This window comes from Podarcis melisellensis (genome assembly GCF_964234715.1).
Source record: "Podarcis melisellensis genome assembly, chromosome: 3".
Classification (NCBI taxonomy): Eukaryota; Metazoa; Chordata; class Lepidosauria; order Squamata; family Lacertidae; genus Podarcis; species Podarcis melisellensis.
Genome location: NC_138530.1, coordinates 47,035,234 through 47,056,679, shown reverse-complemented (window position 1 = coordinate 47,056,679; position 21,446 = coordinate 47,035,234). Strand labels below are relative to the sequence as shown.

General features: G+C 43.2%; 1 long non-coding RNA gene across 2 annotated transcripts; it reads right to left on the bottom strand.

Annotated features, from left to right (window-relative positions):
* Nucleotides 1–1,430: 1,430 nt before the first annotated feature.
* LOC309366728 lies at nucleotides 1,431–20,535 on the bottom strand. 2 transcript variants are annotated; one of them, XR_014166860.1, is made up of 4 exons: nucleotides 20,494–20,535; nucleotides 10,602–10,701; nucleotides 7,713–7,784; nucleotides 1,431–1,843 (listed from the first exon to the last, which is right to left on the bottom strand). It is a non-coding gene; the product is annotated as an uncharacterized lncRNA (long non-coding RNA). The 2 variants fall into 2 exon arrangements; XR_014166861.1 differs by lacking the exon at nucleotides 20,494–20,535 and adding an exon at nucleotides 17,551–18,950.
* Between the last annotated feature and the right edge of the window lie 911 nt (nucleotides 20,536–21,446).

The following is a 21,446-nucleotide window of genomic DNA, read 5'->3' as shown; positions in this document are numbered from 1 at the left end:
GTGGTGTTGATGACTCAGAGTGCAGGTATAAACATGCTCCTTGGGCAAAGGGGATCTGCACCCTATGCAAACATGTTTTGCCTGTCTTAGCGCGTGACTAACTGTGGCTCCTCTGCTTTTGCCGTCTGTCACCAACTCAACATTTACAGTCCATGGGAACAGCACTGATGAGTGACTGCACCAATGAGTGGCAAAAGTTGCACACTGTAGAACTTTGCATGCCTTGATAGCTGGGTGGCTCCACTTTGTCTGTCATTGTGCAAGGCCTCTTCCTCATTGGTTTCCAGTTCACCTTGATGTTTTGTCTTCAGCTGACTCGTGGCACCCTTCCAGCCTGTTTTGAGACAGTTTATAGCGTGTTGGGAGGAAGGTGGAGCAAACTCACAACAGAAGCTGCTAATGGAAATGTAACAGCAGCAAAAATGGAGCAATAATGGATAACTGGAACATGGGGATAGCTTTCCACAGAGAGCAGAGAGGATGCTGTGCTCCACAAAAGGCTATTGGACCTGCCACTACTGAGAAGGCCTTCTGCCTGGTTCCCTATAACCTCACTTCTCACAGTGAGGAAACCAGCAGAAGATCCTCAGAAGAGGACCTCAGTGACCGGGCTGAACGATGGGGCTGGAGATGCTCTTTCAAGTATACTGGGCTGAGGCCATTTTAAACACTTAAAAATTTATCTATGCAGGGCTGACTTCAGATGTCTTCTAAAGGCTGTACAGTTGCTTACCCCTCCAATATTTCTCCAATCAAAATAGGGACATTCTAAGGAAAAGCAGATAAAATAAAAAACCAAGATGAATTCTGTAAATCTGGGACTGTCCCTGGAAATAAGGACTTGGAGAATCTTCTAGAATGAATTGACCCATCTTGTTGGCAGCCCTGGTCACTTGGAGATGTTACCTATCAGAGGGCTCTTGGGTTTGACTTCAGTTTGTGTGTCCTATGATGCTGGTTAAGGGGACATTTCCAGTCCTACTTGGAGCTGTTGGGGACTGAAACTGGGATCTTCTGCATGTAAAACTCTAGCACTGCACTAGCCAATCTATTTTCTATTTTTGACTTCTTGTTATTGTGTCCTTCTCCCTGGCTCCTCAAAGCCTACTCTGGGCCTATGTTGCTTCTCCTCTCTTTTTCCCATTCCTGCCCCCTTCCCAGCCTTTAAAGCAAGAGTGAACATTATCAGACCAGCTGCTTTGGTGAAGCACAAATCAGTCTCAAGGAGGCTCAGAATTCCTTTCTTAAACTGGGGAGGTTCACTAGTACAAAACATGAACTCCTTAAACTCCTAGTTTATGGTATTTAGCCAATACAATTTCGTCTCTCTTTCTTTAATTTGATGTTCTCACTTTTATATTTAAAGATCTATCAGTTTTAATTTTGTTTTTTTCCTCCCCCTTTTGTGCTGTGCCATTTTCTTCTTCTTCTTCTTTCTTTATAAATTTCCAATAAAAAATAAGTATAGTATGAAGAAAAACAGCCAGCTTTATCTATCTAAGGTTACTCCCTCAGGCATATTTTCACCTCCAGCCATTGCTTTTCTAAACTCCTTCATTTTCAGCAAAGAATTTAAGCCTTTTCAATGGACATAAAAGTTCAGCAGGGACTTTTAATTCAGAAATCTTTTATTTGCTTACGCGTGGATACTCAATTACCATATGGATAACAATGTTGTAGTAAGAAAATCTTTTTTCCCAGTGTTCAGCATATAATCTCTCCTTTTTCTGTCAATTTTCACAGCTTGATGCACCTCAAATAATGGAAACGTGACTTAATTTTCAGTCTGTCCTTGAACAGCATTCAGTAAGTCCTTTTGATTGACTTGTACTAGCTTGAGCTCCTACTGGAACAGAGGCTGTATTCAGCAGCAATTTTTTTGGTCACATTATAAAATTAAATCTTTAGTATTCTTTTTTAAAACAAGCAAATATGCACTTTTACCAAGAAAATCAGCTGGTACGCCACTGAGGTTTGGATAGGAGGGATTAAGCTAGGCATTCATTGTATTAAGGATTTTGGCCTTAATAAAATCATGCAAATCCCAAGCTTATGAACAGTTCAGCGTAAGTCTATAGGTTTATCAAATTTGCCAAATCCTGGGCTGAATTTCTGATGATCAAGGATCAACCCATTCCTGTCATTGGGGAACATATGGATCTACTCCATGTTGTGACTGCAAATGTATATATGTACAAAATAATCTAATTGTGGCAGAAACTGTTATGATAACTCACTGGCCAAAGGGGTAGAAAATTGTTTTTGTAGGATGTAGTAGCATTCTAAGTGACTTCTTATTCCTTCTCCTCCTTCTGATCCATGCACTGCTTTTAGGTTTAAATTTTGTAGCTTAGTGGTAGAGATGGGGGAGAAACATGATCCACTTCAAATTCAAAGTTACCTAGCTCACACTTTCTGAAACAATATGTGAACCAAAGCAGGGTTAATTCAAAGTTCCTGAAATTTTGCAATGTAATGTGTACAGAAATGCATATACCGTACTAGGGTAAGGTGTGCAGGAAAGCATGTATATTAGAGAAAATAATACGCACAAATGCATTATATCAGGAAACATTGCTTTGAAAAAATGTGTACATTAAGCAGAAGTGTATACTAGGAGCAATTTGTATGAAAATGTTGATAATTTTCACGAGGACCTTTTTAAAAAATAATGCAGAAGCTGGAGATCTATTCCAGCCTTTTTGTTCTGCCTGCATCTCTCTCTGTCTGTTTCCCTAGATTCCCCATTTTTTAAAACATGCGGGAGGGGGCGGATCTGGGCGCACGTGGTGGCACACTCCCTGTCCATGTTTATGACAGGATGACTGTCAATGCATGCAGATTGAAATCACTGGCTGTAGCAATTCAGCACAAACTCTTCCGCATTATATGCAGATGCGCTAAATGTAACACCAGCCCCATTACTGCTGGCACCAAAATTTCTGTTGTGTGCCAAGGTATGGATGAAATTGTGTCTGCTTCCTATTGCATTGATGACTGGGGTTGATCATGTGGTAGCATGGGGAGGATGCAACAGCAGCAAAGGAACAGTAGTAAACCTTCTGAGTAGTAAACAGTATAAACCTTCTGAGTTAGGAGGAGGCTTTTTGGCATGCTTGAGAAAATGAGAGCGGACGTGGGGATCAAAGATACTAACAGCTCTTGAATTCCTCTTTAACATGATGTTCTCCTACACATCACCCCCTCCCTGCCAGAATTGGTCGCTGTGTGAGTCTCATATAGTCATAATGCAAGATCCTATTGCACAAAGTAGCTGACTTTCCACCCCACTGGGTGTCTATTCAGTCAGTTACTCAATCCAAAGGAAACATCCCTGATTAAGCAACCAGACACTGTGCCATGTTACGCTATTCCTGCAGCCAGTGAACAAGTGCATTGTGTGACAGACGGGGGGAAGGGTGTGCTGTCATCCACAGAAAACTGCTATTAAGCTAAGGTGTCATTTTATACACATCACAGCAGTTTAAAGACTCACAGAATGATAAAGGTTACAACAAGGTCATTCAGTCTTGGGCCAGGCATATCATAACCTCTAAATCACCTCTCGACTGATATTCTTCCCTTTTTTTTTTACGTAAACTACCAGTCACAAAACTTCCAGCCTACAGCCATTAAACAGAAGGAACTGCCTCACACAGAGTTAAAACGGTATTCTTCCAATCACCTTGGTAACACACTTATTTTTAATGAGCAAAATTCGCATAAAGCATTTAGATATTGAGCTGTATCCTTCTATGTTTTTACATAAAACATCATTTTAATATACAGCATTGTTTCTGACTGTTTGTATATACTGAATGACTTCTACATATGGAATTGTGTTTACATATGGAATTGTTTTTAATTGTTGATGTGTGTTTTTTGTTTTACTGTGAAACACCTCTTTGAGATTATCTTATTGGAAGTGCTTCATAAATGGAATCAAATAAGTGCATATGTGTGTTCCAAAATATATATTTCTTTTTCACAGTTTTTAATCATTGTTTGTCCAGAGCCTAGAGTGCCTTCTCCTACCCGAGATGAAATGTTAGTCAAGGTGATGTACCCTATCACCCATGACAATTCAACATTCTATGGCTTTTAAAATGTGTTTGGGGGAGGGGGTTATTAGATTGTATTTGGTTTAGTTTTAGCATGTATTTTGTGTTCCCATTTTGTGTTTCAATGTTGTGAACTACCCTGTGATCTTCCGGTGAAGGGTGTGTAGAAATTTAATAAATAAATGCTGACTTGGACTGTTGCAAATTGAAACCCAGCAACATCTAGATACCACGTTCTTTCACAGAAGGTAAAAATGCCAGCTGCTTTTACACTAGATTACAACCACAGAGCCTAGGACTTGCCGATCAGAAGGTCGGTGGTTCGAATCCCCGCGACAGGGTGAGCTTCTGTTGCTCGGTCCCTGCTCCTGCCAACCTAGAAGTTCAAAAGCACGTCAAAGTGCAAGTAGATAAATAGGTACCGCTCTGGCGGGAAGGTAAACAGCATTTCCGTGCACTGCTCTGGTTCGCCAGAAGCAGCTTAGTCATGCTGGCCACATGACCTGGAAGCTATACGCCAGCTCCTTTGGCCAATAAAGCGAGATGAGCGTCGTAACCCGAGTCGGCCATGACTGGACCTAATGGTCAGGGGTCCCTTTACCTTTTACGCTACATTTTGGACTATCTGCCTTATTGCTTAATAAAATCTTGGATAGTAGAGTCAGGTTGCCCAGCATGTCCATCATGATACCTGAAATTGATAGCCGACGTGAACCATGGGAACCATGGGAAGTGATGGAGGTAGGAAATATTTGTTATTTGTATCATAGCTTTGTTTTAACCTGCATGCCGTGTATACCCTGCTAAAAGGACCCCAAATAAGAGCTAGAGGAAAAACATCTGCCTGAGACTCCAAAGACCACTGCCAGTCCCAGCAGATAAGCCCTGGACTTGATGGACCAACGTTATGACACAGCGTAAGAGAGCATCATATATTCCTTAATCTCCTGTGCTATTAAAACTGCTTAAAATATCCAGGGAAGCTGCTGCCAATTACAGCCTTTTTCTTCTGTGGTTCCACTTAAGTCCTTTCACCCTCACTGTAAGGGAACAGCGTCATGAGTTACGAAAGCAACTGATCAGGGACCAAGGCAGGTTCGGTGATATCAGCAATGGGAAGTTGCACAATATTTTCCTGGAACAAGGGGCTTTCTACTTACTAGGAATGCCTGAGCAGTGCTCTTAGTTTCATGGGAAACACAAAGTCCTTTCAGATCCTTTAAGTGTTCAGTCAGGCCTGATTTTTTTATATACACCCCAATAAACTTAATGATTCTAACCAGTGTGTTTTTTTCTGGAGAGACGCAGGGGTACGCATACCCCTAAACTTTTTGTGAATCTATTGGGAGAAGAAACTAAATTTTTACAAAATGTTTAGTTTCTTCTCTAGCATGGTGAATCGTCAGTTCTGTTGCTACCCCCGATGGTGGCCTTATTTACTGTCATGGTGTCCCCTAAGTCTAAGATGGAAGCGAGCGTTTAATGTGTGAAGGAGTGTGGAATGTGGATGTGTGGTATTTTACTGATGAAAGTTTAGCCTCATTGAGGGGCAGTATTTATTTTTCCCGATTTGAACTATAAAATGGTGATTTTCTTGAGTCAAAATGGAAGTACCCCTAAATATTTTTTTAAAGCATTGATTCTAACCATTTTTTAAAAACCAGAAGAAAGCCCTACAGATTGTAGAGGAGATTGCAGCTTTGCAGGGGTCTTGAAGGTAAAGGGACCCCTGACCATTAGGTCCAGTCGTGGCCGACTCTGGGGTTGCGGCGTTCATTGTATTGGCCAAGGGAGCCGGCGTACAGCTTCCAGGTCACGTGGCAAGCATAACTGGTGAACCAGAGCAGCACACAGAAACGCCATTTACATTCCTGCCGGAGCGGCACATATTTATCTACTTGCACTTTGACGTGCTTTCAAATTGCTAGGTTGGCAGGAGCAGGGACCAAGCAATGGGAGCTCACCCCGTCGTGGGGATTCAAGCCACGACCTTCTGATTGGCAAGTCCTAGGCTCTGTGGTTTAACCCACAGCGCCACCCGTGTCCCTTGGGGGGGTCTTATCTTATCTTATGAATAATAAATAGTAAGTATAGTGGCAGTTAGCCTTAGGTGTGTTTTGCACATCTACAGCGTTAAAGTAAAACACTAATCATTTTTATCTTTCTAGGTTGGTTCAAGGCTATCTACTCATAAAATCAAGTGATTCTTTGTCCTACTTACAGTGGAAGTATAGTTGACTGAGATAAGAGATAGGACCTTTTTAGTGGCAGCACCAATACTATAGAAACATTAAACTTAGGTGGCCCCCACACTGGTTGCCTACTGAACACTTTAAACTTAATTCCACCATGCTTTTGCCTTGCTAGAATGATAATAACTTATCTGAAGGCTACATTTCATTTGCTACACCTGCCTCTGCTATGTTCAATTCAATATTGCTGTTTTATTTTGATATTGCAGTTTTAAGTATTGTAAGATACCTTGAATAATATACATGAATTAAAAGTAAAAATTTCTATAGAATTTAATCATTTTTAATAAATAGGACCCCTGGTTTTGACCACAATGAGCCAATGAAGGAGATCTCTGCCCCCCCCCCATCCGATCCCCAAATACAGTGAAAAGTATTAAAGGGGAGCAAGGTGCATATTATGCCCCGGAGTCATGATTCTGAACAATATGGAGACATTGATGGCTTCACTGGTAGGACCAGCAGCAACAGACTCTCCCGATCCCTCCAGACACAGCTGCGCTGGATCCCACAACAGCAGTCGGGTAATAGAAATGCTGTGATGAATTGATGGGTTCATTAGTGTACAATTTAAGAATCAATGGACAAGGCTTCATAATAGAGCGGAGCTCGCAGGAGCCAAGTTCCAGCACTTTAATTGCAGCAGGAGCTCAATGTCGACATTTATTTTCTTAAATGCTTCCCCCGAACAAAGAAAACAATCAAACAGATTGAGAGGCTGAGGGATAATTTGGTGCTTGTGCATGTGTGTATGTTTGTTACTGGGGAAGGGAAGGGAGTAACTTAACTGGAAAATCACTTAGAACAGCTTGGCAGTGTTTACGACAGTATTAGGCACAGTTCAGAAGAAGCATTTTCACATTATTCGGCTGGGCTGTCCTAATGAACATGCAGAGCTCAAATAGGCTCTGGTCCTAACAAGAAGGTGCCCAAAATGAACAATTAGAGGGTGTGCAACTGTAGAACTGTGAGTGGATCACACACATTTTCATCTAGATAATCTGCAGCCTCGCTTGTCAGGTTAAGAGGCAGCCAAAGGTGGACTGGGTCACTGTAGCCCATATCTGTGCTCTATTTAGTTTTCAATTCAACTTTGTTTTAAACCAGTATGCTACTTTTGCCTGCCTCCCCAGGCACTTCTATAGATGCTTTAAGGGCCTCGGAGTGGTAACATTCCCAGTTAAATGGGCAGCAGAACACCTCTTGGTATGCATAGGAAGTTCCTGGGGAACAGTTGGGGTTCATCCAGTGGCAGGTAGCTGGAGTCTAGGATCTGTGCATGCAGATGTAGATGGCAACCAGACTCTGGGCATGTTGACTTCTGGATACCTGGCTGATTGATTTGTAACTAGGGATGGGAGAGGCAGTCAATCCAGTTTGCATTTAAAGGTGAATTTACCTAATATGCGATCTGAAACACAGCCATCCTTTGAAATCTGAATTTTGCAATGGAGTTTTCTAGCCAAGGAATCTGTAAAAAAATATGCATCGACTAGGGTAAAGTGTGCCTGTGAATGCATAGATTAGTCAAAGTAACATTTAAAAGATGCATTATGTCAGGTGAAATTGCTTTTCAAAAATGAGTACGCTAGGAAAAAATGTATACAAAAATGTGTATATAAGGAGAAATTTGCACTGAACTTCAATAAATAAATAAATCACAAACCAGTATGAATATATGGAGATCCAAATTTAAGACCGGGAAAATGAGGAATTGAAAGAAATTGGAATTGACACATTTGCCTAGCTGTCCTTGTAAACAACATGGCTGCAGTCTAAGATTTGTGTGTACAGGTATGCACAGCAATCCAGTCTTGGCCTTCAGACCCCCTAACCCACTGGATGATTGAATTGTAGCTTATATATCTAGCTCATCTCTGCCTGAAGCAGGAACCACACATTCCCCCCTCCCAATATGACGTGGATCATCCTCCATGAACTAAGAAAGAAAAACTCCATCCTGTATAATGAACTAAAATAACCACAGCTACCACAACAATCTATCTCCAAATACAGTGAATTAGCAAGGGCTCTAAAAATGTAGACATGTGAGAGGCTGGTACACCATGCTCTTCTTGAGTTGCCACTTTCTATGGAAGGCAAGCTGCAAAAGATTGATGTTATGACTGAAATACAGATAATAGAAGCCCTTTGCAATTAGTAGCTCAATGACAGCTAAGGGTAATCTGTAGCGGAAGAGTGCTGGGGTTGGGGGAAGCAGGGCACGCGGAGGAGAAAAAAAGTTGTAGTCAGCCGTACTTTCTGTAACATCCATCCCATTTCATCTGTTCCCCGGTAATGATGGCCAGAGGCAAGGTCTAATGATACACTTTTTACCAGTAAGGTGTGTGCGTGCGCGCATTGAAGACAGACATTATAAGAGATAAAAATAGGGCCAGTATTAGAAATGCTTTTTCTGCTATAAATCTGCTGGAGAATAATAGCTTTTCTTCTGAGGAAGGTGATGCAGCCAAATTAAATATGCATACCACATAAGCAGATATGGCTGGCCATGGAAGATAACTTCCTCCTCTTCTTCCAAAAGGAATAAAACCCTGAACTTCAACTATTCATGTCGAACTCAGTGGTACCTAAGGGACTAGGAGAGAACCCGCAAGGGGTGTGTGTGTGTGTGTGTGTGTGTGTACACATGGTTATGGGCCAGGCAAATTCACAGGTAGGCATGGCACTAAATGAAAAGGGTGTTATATTCTAGATGCCAGCAGAATTATTTGAAAATACAAAATGAAAGCAAAAAAAATAGTTTTCAGCCCTACATTGTAAGCTCTTTCTTTTTCTTCTTCTTTCTGGAAAAACAAATTATATGGCACCAGCGGGATAGCTTTAATGCGCTCCAAGAGGATATTAAGAAAAGGGGGGGGGAAACACCCCCAAGAGGCAAAAGAAAATGTTCTCTATAGGAAATTAAGCCAGACCTCGACAAACAACAACAATAACCTACAATGCAGGTAAAACTTCAGACACGAATCAATGAATAGAGAATGAACATTAGCAGAGCCTGAAGCAAAGGCAGCTAGGAACACAAAAGAGGAGAGAGGGGCTTTGGAGCACCCACTGAAACAAATTCCAAACAATATGCATACTAATGAACTCGCAATGCCACTTAGTTTTGCATCCATTATTCATTGTTTGGCTTTACAGAAAATGCAACTTCACAATGAAGTGATTACAGGGAGCATCAATGGCAGCAGGATGATAACAAGGAAGGAGCTGGCCGCTGCACCTGTTCCTTCAACCTTTGGTCCCGGTGCAAGGAAATTAACATCGAATTGGCAACTAGAAGGTAGGTTTGGACAATGACATCGCTCCCAAAGAAGTGCAGGGCAGTGGTACTGCCAGATCCATTATTTCTGTCATTCCTTCTCAAAAAGAGTTGCAAGAGGTCTTCAAAGAGAACATTTTGGAAGGCCCTCCACACAACAAGGGTTTGGTGGCCAAAGAGAAGAGGGGCATGTCTTCTCTTGCACCTCCCTTGGGTCCTAGGAAAGGAGAGTGCTTTGCACAAAGAGATTCCAATTCAAGATGTCCTTTTATTGAAGGACAATGTAACTGAGTTTGTCAATGTAACTGAGCTTTATTAAATATGTTAATACTTTTAATAGCCTAGGCCTGACATACATAGATGATAGGTAGATAGATGATAGATAGATAGATAGATATAGATAGATAGATAGATAGACAGATAGATAGATAGACAGATAGATAGATATAGATGATGTTGTTGTTTAGTCGTTTAGTCGTGTCCGACTCTTCATGACCCCATGGACCAGAGCATGCCAGGCACTTCTGTCTTCCACTGCCTCCCGCAGTTTGGTCAAACTCATGCTGGTAGCTTCGAGAACACTGTCCAACCATCTTGTCCTCTGTCGTCCCCTTCTTCTTGTGCCCTCCATCTTTCCCAACATCAGGTTCTTTTCCAGGTAGTCTTTTCCTTAAGAATGGAGAGGTTTGATCTTCTTGCAGTCCATGGGACTCTCAAGAGTCTCCTCCAGCACCATAATTCAAAAGCATCAATTCTTCGGCGTCAGCTTTCTTTATGGTCCAGCTCTCACTTCCATACATCACTACTGGGAAAACCATAGTTTTTTACTATTTGGACCTTTGTTGGCAAGGTGATGTCTCTACTTTTTAAGATGCTGATGATACACAAACACTATTTTAAATTTCTTTTGGTTGCTGGGTTTCTTAGTGATTTTAATGGGAAGCTCTTAAAACTGTTCTTTGTTGAGAATAGGAAGTGTATTTGAAGCAATGTTGGGTTCTGTACCTCCATTTGCTGCTTCATCCTGTTAGTCCAGGCCATGCTGCATTATAATTTTGTTATCTTTCAACCGCACCTTAAGCTGGAGCTAAATGTATGAAATTTCCTGAAACAGAAATAAGACAGGGGGTGGGGGGAAATAAGGGATTATATTTAAAATTACATCTTTGCACACAGGTCTGTGTGTCATAAGTACCCAGTGAGGCTTACACTCCATTTCACATTCATTCCATTGACTTCCTTACTTTAAGACTACACCCCTCCATCAGATCTCTGCAGCTGATCTTAGATAAGCAGTAGAAATGACAGTTTAGCTTGGCAGCTTGGCTGGCCTGCTGAATGTGTCAAGCCTCCAAATACAATCTGACTTTTGCCTGTTATAACACCCTTGGCCATGGTAGCAAGCTGGTTGGTTCACTAAAAAAAAGGTGTTTTTCCTTTGACATTTCACACTCCATGCATTCAGACGTTGTTGTCTTGTCCTGACTTTTGCCTTGACTTGGGGCTTGCTTCTAACTTACAGTTAGAAGCAAGCCCCAGGGAAGGGAGAAAACATTCAATCAGTTCATTTTTTCTATATGCAAACTGAAATGTCATGATCCTTAGAAATGTGCACTTCTCTGAATTTTGCATTTAAATTCAAGAAAAAAAGTATGCAAAAAATGTGTAGGCAGGATACAGTGGTACCATGGGTTAAGTACTTAATTCGTTCCGGAGGTCCATTCTTAACCTGAAACTGCTCTTAACCTGAGGCACCACTTTAGCTAATGGGGCCTCCTACTGCTGCGCAGTCGGAGCACAATTTCTGTTCTCATCCTGAAGCAAAGTTCTTAACCTGAGGTACTATTTCTGGGTTAGCGGAGTCTGTAACCCGAAGCGTATGTAACCTGAAGTGTATGCAACCCGAGGTACCACTGTACAACGAATGAGCCCACAATCAGTAAACTAGTTCGGTAAAATTGCTGGTAGTTCTTAGGAGACCCCTATTCAGGGTGGTTCCTCTTCCCAGGCAACTCTAAGAAATGTAACTCCCTGAGGGAAAGCAAGGGTCTTCTAGCCACTCTCAGCACCCTTTACAAACTACACTTCCCAGGATTCTTTGGGGGAAGCCATGACTGTGATAGGAAACTGCTTTAAATGTATAGTGCAGATCAGGCCCTCTTCTGTGTGATGGCCTTTCAGGTATTTGAAGAGCATTTCCATGTCTCCCCACCCCAAGCCTTCCCATCTCCAGGCTAAATGTACCCGATTCCCTCACCCTTTCCTCATAGGACTTTCCATACCCATTAAAAGCAGCTGGCAAACAGCAATAAAAGTAGTCTGGCTACTGCTTCTACTACTAATTAGATTTCTTACATGCCCCTTCCCCATGAGGTCGCAAGGCAGGTTGCAACATTTTCAAAATACGTTATTCTATTTAAAAACACATGTATTAAAAATAGATATAGTAAAAAAAAACCAGCTAAAAAAACTTACGCCAAGAGACTTTACCTAAAAGTGAAATCAGTAATCGAGCCCCAAAGGGGGCAGGAGCTGTGAGGCAAGAGGGCTAAACACACCGAACAAGAGAATAGAGGATTCTGGCTTTCTACTGCAACAAAAATATTTAAGAAGAATGGAATATGAATGGGGTGATCGTCCCCCCTTCTCCTGCACTTCCCAGAGAAGAGGGAGACAGTATAGATTTAGATCAGTGGTTTGCAGAAGGTCATAGTTCAGAGGCTGCAGGAGGGAGGAGCTGGGAAATATTGGGAGAGGAGCAGGAGAAAGAAGAAGCACCAGGAGAGAAACAGCTCACAGACTAGGTGTCTTTAGAAAGCATTCCAGACCCCCCTTCCCAGGACCCTGTGGGCATTGAGAGTAGGAGAACAGAAAGCTCAGAGGCAGAAAGCACAGATCAGCCAATGCAGGGATGATGTATAACAAGAGAGACGGAGGGGGTGGGGACTTTACTCGGAGCAACGCCATTATCTAAGAGGTGACACCCTACATCTCTCTCTGAATATTGGAGGTGACCGGTGCGTGGATCACAGTGGCTAGGTCAGGGTGAGAGAGGTAAGGAGCCAACTGCTTAGCTTGGTGGAGATGAAAAAATACCGCCTTTGTTATAGCTGCAATCTGCGCCTCCATGGAGAGGGAGGTATCGAAGATTGCACCCAAACTCTTAACGGATGGTGCTGGCACTAATTGCACCCCCGCAAGAGATGGGAGTTGCCCCCTCAGTCCCATATCGTCCCATCCCAGCCAGAGGACCTCTGTCTTCGAAGGATTTAACTTCAGCCAGCTCCCACGTAACCATCCAGCCACAGCTTCCAAGCATCTGATCAGTGTGTCTGGGGCCGAGTCAGGATGGCCATCCATCAACAGATAGAGTTGGGTGTCATCAGCATACTGATGGCAGCCCAGCCAAAAACTCCGGACAAGCTGGGCGAGGGGGCGCATAAAGATGTTAAAAAGCATCGGGGGGAGTATCGCACCCTGGGGCACTCCACACACCAAGGAGTGGCGGGATGACAATTCCCCCCCAAGCGCCACCCTCTGTCCCCGACCAGAAAGAAACGAGCGCAGCCATTGAAGGACTGTGCCCTGGATCCCCACGTCGGCAAGGCGGTGGTCCAGGGGTTTGTGATCGACCATGTCAAAGGCTGCTGACAGGTCTAGAAGAATCAGCAGCCCCGACCCGCCTCGATCCAGCTGCCTGCGGAGATCATCTGTTAGGGCGACCAGAGCCGTCTCGGTCCCATGACCAGCGCGGAAGCCAGACTGGAATGGATCGAGAGCCGATGTTTCATCCAGAAACCTACCAAGCTGTTCCTCTCTTGGAGGAGAAACCCCCTAATCCACAGCGGGAGAACATGGCCAAGGCCCTGGTGTTTCATTTTGGTTATAAAGGGTGTGCTGAGGGCCTTTTTAATGTTGTTTACCCCCGTGCTTTTTTTCTTAAAAAAAAAAATGTTTAGGAGTACTCTTATTTTCCTGCTCATATTGAAATACTGCCCCTCAATGAAGCCAAACTTAGCTTCACAAAATGTTTAGGGGTGTGCATACCCCTGCATCCCCCCAGAAAAAAAAGCACTGGGTATCCCCCACCAAAGACAAATGGCACAGCCTTCTCTGTGAATATCCTTTCTCGGGATGACTTTTGCAAGCATTTTGTAAAGTTGTATAGTATTTTGAATTCCTGGTAGTGATTTCTAGCACGAGAGGAGCCACGCTGGTAACAGCGTTTCCACTCAGCCTCGTTTATCACTGTCACTGGCTATTTTTAGTCAGGCTTCTTGGGAAAACGGTGAGAGCAATTTGTGAAACAGCACAATGATGCTGACAGCAGTTTATCTTAGCAAGATTATTACTCTGTGTACATGACTGACTAATGGTAACTGAATGTTTTAAAACAACCACAGTTTCAGAACATTTCTTGCCTTAACCCCCCCCCCAAGCCGTCCCCCCACTTTCCAAGGGCTTCAGACATAAGGGATTTATTTGAGTTGACAAGAGATGGAAAGGTAAAATGGAGAACAGCCTGAAGAAACAATAAAGCTGAAAGTTTCCAGGCAAACTCAAGTCTGCTCTGTTTCTTTTTTAGCTGCCCCCGGTATGCTTCCATATGGTGCGCAGATGGGCACGGAAGGGGCCTCGGTGGTACGGGAGTGTGGGCTTCAGGGATGAGAGACACAAGGCGATCCCCGAGGAAAGGCACTTTTGGGGGCCGACTGCTTTGACTGAAAGGGCTGCTGCCACGATATTTTTTTTTGTAATTATTTGTATAACTTCACTTTTATATATGTACAGTGGTACCTCGGGTTATATACGCTTCAGGTTACATATGCTTCAGGTTACAGACTCCGCTAAGCCAGAAAGAATACCTTGGGTTAAGAACTTTGCTTCAGGATGAGAACAGAAATCGTGCTCCCGTGGCGTGGCGGCAGCGGAAGGCCCTATTAGCTAAAGTGGTGCTTCAGGTTAAGAACAGTTTCAGGTTAAGAACAGACCTCCAGAATGAATTAAGTACTTAACCTGATGTACTACTGTATAGATTATTACTTCTAACAACATTTAATTGCTTTATAATGATTGTTTTCAGTGCTTCTCATTTTCATATGTACGCTTGCTTGAGTCCCGTCAGGGCAAAAGGCAGGGTGATAAATAAATATACAATAATAACTTAAACAAACAAACATACAAGCATACTCAGAGCCTTGCCACAGTAATTCATGCACTGGTTACTTCAAGACGGAATTAGGGCAGTGTCCTCTGTGTGGGGCTTCTTCCGTGCTTGATCCAAAAGCTGCAGTTAGCACAGAATGTTGTGACATTATTGCCAGCAGGACTAGACACTGTCAGCATATAACACCTCTGCTCAGAGATCTGCGCTGGTTGCTGATTTGCTACCAGGCCAAATTCAAGGTGTTACTTACTATTAGTATATAATGCCCTCAATAACTTGGGGACCTGTGAGATTGCCTTAACCCACTTGACCGCTTCAATCCACTCTTAGAGGTGCCACAAAAAAACCTTGTTCTGCATTTGAAAGAAATGGATCTTTTAATGCGTCAGCACCCAAACTTTGGAACTCCCTGCCTATTGACATCAGGCAGGTGCTCTAAAAAGCATTTTCATTTAAGTTAGCCTCTCCAGATAGGTGAAATGTTGACATGCGTTTTCATCTGTTTTTAGCTTCTCATTAATTGTCGTTCTTTTTTGGTATGTTTTAAACAGCTGTTCTGAACTGTTTTTACTGATGATGTTATCAATTCTTTTTGTAAACCACTTTTCTTTTTCCTTTCTTTCAGTCAAGTAGTGCACAAATTTGATGAAATAAAGACCGCAGGTGGGACACGCATTCTCAGGGAGCCATGGTAGCAGCAAGCAGAGCTTTATTCCACAAAATGAGGACATTGCTTGGAGGCTGCCCTCAGAAAAAAAATACTCCTGCATTTCCCAGAAGGAAAGTCCGAAAGCATTCGCGTTGCTGCAGAATCCTGCACATTGATTCCAGGGTTCAAAGCCATGTGCAAATGCATAATGAGACCATTTGTAGTCATCCTCAAGTGGTTATTGTCATTGCATCCTGAAACGCCATCTAGTTCAATAGCTCTCAGGATACCCATTACAGCCACTTGTTGTCGACGGGCAGCAGTGCCACTCGGCTGTAGAAATAAACACTCCAAAGAAAGAGGGAGTCGAAACAGGGCCTGCTATTAAACGGCAGTGCTGATTTCTCGAGGGAAGCTGTTTGAAGCTGTGTTGCCTGAGGAGGTTCAAACAGGGCTGGCTGTAACACAGGGGGATTCCAAGGGAAAAACCTGATGGGGCTGTGCCCTGCGGGTATCACTGCTTTTCAAGTGCTGTTGTACAAAACAGCAACAATTGATGGAAGAGCAGAGCCTGCCTGGTAACCGCGGAAGGAAGTCAGGCAGGGGAAGGACCTACGGCAATATAATACCTATATGGGCTGATTTTCTACAGATGGCAGTAAGCCCCCAAGCCTTTAAAACACAGCAACTTGGCTCAAAGCTCAGGCATCCCTGTCGATCAGTATTATCACTGATCCATTGATACGGGGAGCAGCACAACCTCCACGCCGGCCAGGCAGCTCTGGCAGCTCCAGTGGAGTTGATCAGGTTTCGCCACAAGTGATTTGCAGGCTGCTTCGACTCCAGGTTTGATGTGCCGTCCTGAAGAAAACAACAACAAATGTACTGGATGAAAGTGTGGTTTGGAGCAGTGGGAATTCAAGTGAATGTGCAGAAAGCACCACAAAGAGTAAATGTGAGGATCTGTCTGGTGGTCAGGAAGAAGATAATAATTTCTTTGTGAAATATATTGTTACAAAAGTTGGGTGCCTCCCCCTCTCTCTGCTGAGCTGTTGCAAGAGTCCATGAGGTTCCAGGAACATACCTAGGGTCTGTGGTCCTTTGGAGAACTGAGACATGGCGGAGACTTTAAGAAATATGGTTTATTCACCTATTTACACCTTCAGTCTGTGTGGAGCAAGTCCAGATCTTACAGCATGGTCATTTCAAGAGGGGCTTGTCCCCTATAGCAGTGCAGCCATGGAGTTCAAAGCATCTTTCCCAGCCAGTCTGCTCAAGATGGATCACAGTCTTCCTTCTTCCCATTCCTCCCAGAAACCCTTGCTCAAGATTTTCCTTTCCTATCACTTCAAACACACCCACCCCACCCAACACCTTGGCAACATCGTTCTCCCCAGGCCGCAGGATTCCTTAGATGGCCCATCAACTCCTTTTGTCACTTTAACAGATTTGCTCTTCACTAGGCCAGCCAGTGCATGAGCCACAACTGAAAAGACCCTGACATTGGCCAACACCAACTAGGACCAACACCAATCCTATTGTTTTAGAAAGTGCAAATTTAATACAATTGCCTTTAAAGGCAAACTGAATCGAATTTCTCCCCAACTCCTACTCAGGACTAAGCACCACTGCATCCCATGAGGCTCAGTTCATTAAGACTTATTCCCAGGTAAATGGGCAGAGGATTGCCATCTAAGCGTCTTTGCTCTTTTTAAATGCTCCACTAGTTTGAGCTTTACAGATCTAAGCTTCTGTGTTTAAAGGAGCTATATTGTGGTCATAGCTCCTGCAGTTTAGGCTATAGGGTGGTGAGCGGGAGACACGTATGCACACAATTCATTCTCATTGACACTTTGGTTTGATTTCTATGTAAACTTCCAAATTATCACAATGCCTCCACAACATAGCTCTTGAACAGATGTGTTAGAGACAAATGTAATTAGCATCCACAAGCACTACTAAATTTGGGTTCTGCAGGATTCTCTGTTTTGTCAGCTCCAGTGTGTTTGTGTTCATTCCCACACTTTCTTTATTTTCTATTCTAAGTTGCCCCCCCCCGCTTCTTAAATACCACACATCCAGTAGGAAATCACCATCCCACTATCTGAAAATTTTTATTTATTGCATGTATACCCCACCTTTCCTTCAAGAAGCTCAAGGTGGTGTACACAGTGTACACAAGAAGAGACTTCAGCAGTGAGCTCTGCCTGGACCAGGATAGCTGCCTAAGGATGCCAAGTTCTGACGCCATCTCTGCCCAGATGAGCGCTAGAAGAGAGTCTGAACTGCTACCTCCAAACAAAACTAATGCACAAACATTCAGCTTATTATTCCATGGCACATTTCCCAGGTGACAAGCATTTATTCATAGCCTGTCATTTATGGCGGTGCATTTTTAATAAAGCTATATTTGCAGCACTGGTCTCCTGGTGCTCTAGCCTGTAGCTAGTAATGAATGGCAGGCTGCCGAAAGCAGCAAACAGCCATCCTGTAACATCCAGAGGATGTACCCAGGCTTCTCTTACAACCTCTTCTACTTTTCCTTTCCCGCTTAGAAACCTGTCAAGGACTGGAGGATATGTCAGCTTGCCCTTGAATCTACTGCACCTCGATCAATCCATTGAATATCAGAGCTGGCCTGCCTCTGACATCACAGCCATTTCTCCAAATCCCATCTGTAGACAAGCTAATAGTTCTGTCCTTTGCAGATGTCTGTGAGGGGAAGTCAGGTTGGGAAGTGAACTGCATTTCAGAAACTTATTAGCAAAGGCAGAACTCTCTGACTGTGACCTTTGTCGTCTGTAGGGAGGAAGAGAAATAAAGTGGCAAGCAAAGTGGGTGGAGGGAAGGGGGGGGAGAAGTTCTTTTGAAGCAGCTTCCCTGCTGCTCGTAACAATACCAAATGTGTGACATATGAAGAGAATGCGACTTACTGTAATGCAGGCATCTGAACCTCCGGCTGTTAAGCGCACCTGCCATTGCCCTCGTCTTCCTTTTCATCTACTCACTGCCTGATGCTCCCGTCACACTCCCCTGTCCTTCTGCCAGCTGCTCACTTACTCCCTCTGACCCTTTATTTGCTTTCACTTTCTCCCCCTAAAAAAGAGGACATCTTAAAAATTATTTCCTAATGAGAGGAAGCAGCTATTCTCTCCCGGCACACATCTGCAGCTTTTGCCAACCCAGTGCCCTCCAGATATTTTAGACTCCCTCATTCCCAACAAGCGAAACACCTTGGAAACATCAGGCTGACAAATGCTGCCAACAGGAGACTTTCAATCCAAGTTCCAGCTTCTAGCATTGCTGTAGGTTTGCAACGGTTTCTGTGCTGCATCAGCATCAATCCCACACAGGCTTCAATGTGATGGACTTGGATGTAGGGAAACTGGGCTTAAATGACACTTCCTTGCTGGATTGTTTTGGCCAAGTTGCTTGGTTCCCATTTTTATGTTGGGCAAATTAGAGTAAGAGGGCTTCATTCCAGTGACATCAACACTTCTGACATTAAAGCAGAAGTGAGGAGTTAGATGCGTAAAAGATGTTGTTGTTGTTTAGTCGTTTACTTGTGTCTGACTCTTTGTGACCCCGTGGACCAGAGCACACCAGGCACTTCTGTCTTCCACTGCCTCCCACAGTTTGGTCAAACTCATGCTGGTAGCTTCGAGAACATTGTCCAACCATCTCATCCTCTGTTGTCCCCTTCTCCTTGTGCCCTCCATCTTTCCCAACATCAGGGTCTTTTCCAGGGAGTCTTCTCTTCTCATGAGGTGGCCTAAGTATTGGAGCCTCAGCTTCAGGATCTGTCCTTCCAGTGAGCGCTCAGCAAAGCATCAATTCTTCGGCGATCTGCCTTCTTTATGGTCCAGCTCTCACTTCCATACATCACTACTGGGAAAACCATAGCTTTAACTATATGGACCTTTGTTGGCAAGGTGATATCTCTGCTTTTTAAGATGCTGTCTAGGTTTGTCATTGCTTTTCTCCCAAGAAGCAGGCGTCTTCTAATTTCGTGGCTGCTGTCACTATCTGCAGTGATCATGGAGCCCAAGAAAGTAAAACCTCTCACTGCCTCCATTTCTTCCCCTTCTATTTGCCAGGAGGTGATGGGACCAGTGGCCATGATCTTAGTTTTTTTGATGTTGAGCTTCAGACCATATTTTGCCCTCTCCTCTTTCACCCTCAATAAAAGGTTCTTTAATTCCTACTGGTTGTGAATGTTTCAATGGGCTGTTAGGATCAGAATAGATTTCACTTTAACCATGTATTTGAAACTATGATTCCTAAGTTTTTCTTATTCTCCCCACCCCATTGGCTCTTTCCTACATGGCTCCTCATTTTGAACAGGATCATGATGTAGAGGGAGGAGGAGGAGTTATGCTTCCCCCCAATCATCTCATCCACCTGTTTGTCTCCAAAGTTGCAAATGGGGGTGGTTTCCAGTAGGAAAATATCACAACATAAAGGGTTAACTTCTCCCATGCTGCGGCCTCAGTCCAGATCAGCACCCCTTCCCCATTACTGCTGCTCACTTAAAAATGAGAAAACAGTGTTAATCTCAGGTTTCAAAGATGCAGCTAAAGTCTGACCTTTCATTTCTTAAGTAGAAATGATACAGATTTGTTGTAAAGGGGTTTGAATGAAATGAGGCGCTCTGTAGAATTTGGCAGCTGTGGGTTGAGGAGCGGAGGCAGGAGCAGTGTTTTCTGAAGCTGCACATTACAGTTTAAATGTGGCAACTCAGTTTTCAGCTTACCACAGCAAATTGCCAATAGCGAGATTTTCTTCCACGCTGCGCTGTTGTAACATAATTAGGAATGAAACTAACAGGATTTTGAATTCCCTTGTTAAACCCTGAGATGGGGCATCCAGGAAGAGTTTTCAAGCGCTTTCCTCCAGAGATCTGCTGAGGCTGCAGGGGGAACCTCTGCTTGAGATTTTCTTCATCAAATTCCTTTCCACAGAACGCAGTCTTTTCCCATTCCTGGACAGTGTTTTCTTCCAGACTTATGCTAAAGTTATTAAACAACTACAAAGACAAATAATGGCCCCCTCCTGCCCCCCCACTCAACAATTAAGCACACCTGCTCATCTTTCTAGCAGAACAACTTCTCAGACTTCTTCCATGAATGAGCAAGGCTTTGTTCATCCAGTTTTAGCCGTGTTAGCTTCATGACGTTGTGATTCTTCTCCCTTTTCCTTGTCCAGTTTCTCTCCTCTCTCCCCGCAACACATCTTGGAAGATCTGACTTTTTAAAAACACAAAACAAAACAGTGGAACAGCTATTCATTTTCCGCAGGTAAAGATGGCATAGGAAAGTTTTTAACGTTTGATGTTTTATTGTATTTTTAATGTTTTGTTGGAAGCCACCCAGAGTGATGGGGGAAACCCAGCCAGATGGGCGGGGTATCAAATTAATAATAATAATAATAATAATAATAATAATAATAATAATAATAATAATGTTGTTCAGCAGCTTTGGTAGTTGGTTACAGCCTGCATACCTTGATCTAGATATTTTTGTCTCTGTGGTCTGACTCACAGAATCGCAGAATTGTAGAGCTGGAAGGGATCCCAAGGGTCATCTAGTCCAACCCCCTGCAATGCAGGAAACATAGCTAAAGACTTCCTGACAGATGGCCATCCAACATATGCTTAGAAACTTCCAATGAAGGAGAATCACCACCTTCCAAGGTTGTCTGTGTTGCGGAGGGTGGGGGTGATTTTAAAAAATATTTTTTAAAAAAACATTCAAATTAAAATTTTACAATCAAATATTAAACAAACAAAATAAAAGCAAGATTCCAAGGAATCTCTTGGACTTGCCTCCTCCCCTTTGTGGGTCCTATTGTTAACCATTTCCTCCTGCATCTTTTATGATAATCCAAATCTTTTACATCTCCGTTGTGTCCAAAATTCACCATTACGCTACAGATGATCTTCCAATCCTATTAATGATTTGAACTGTTTACAACGGTTTTTATGATAGGTTATAAATTTTCACCATTCTTTATTAAAATATTGGTTTTCCTGATT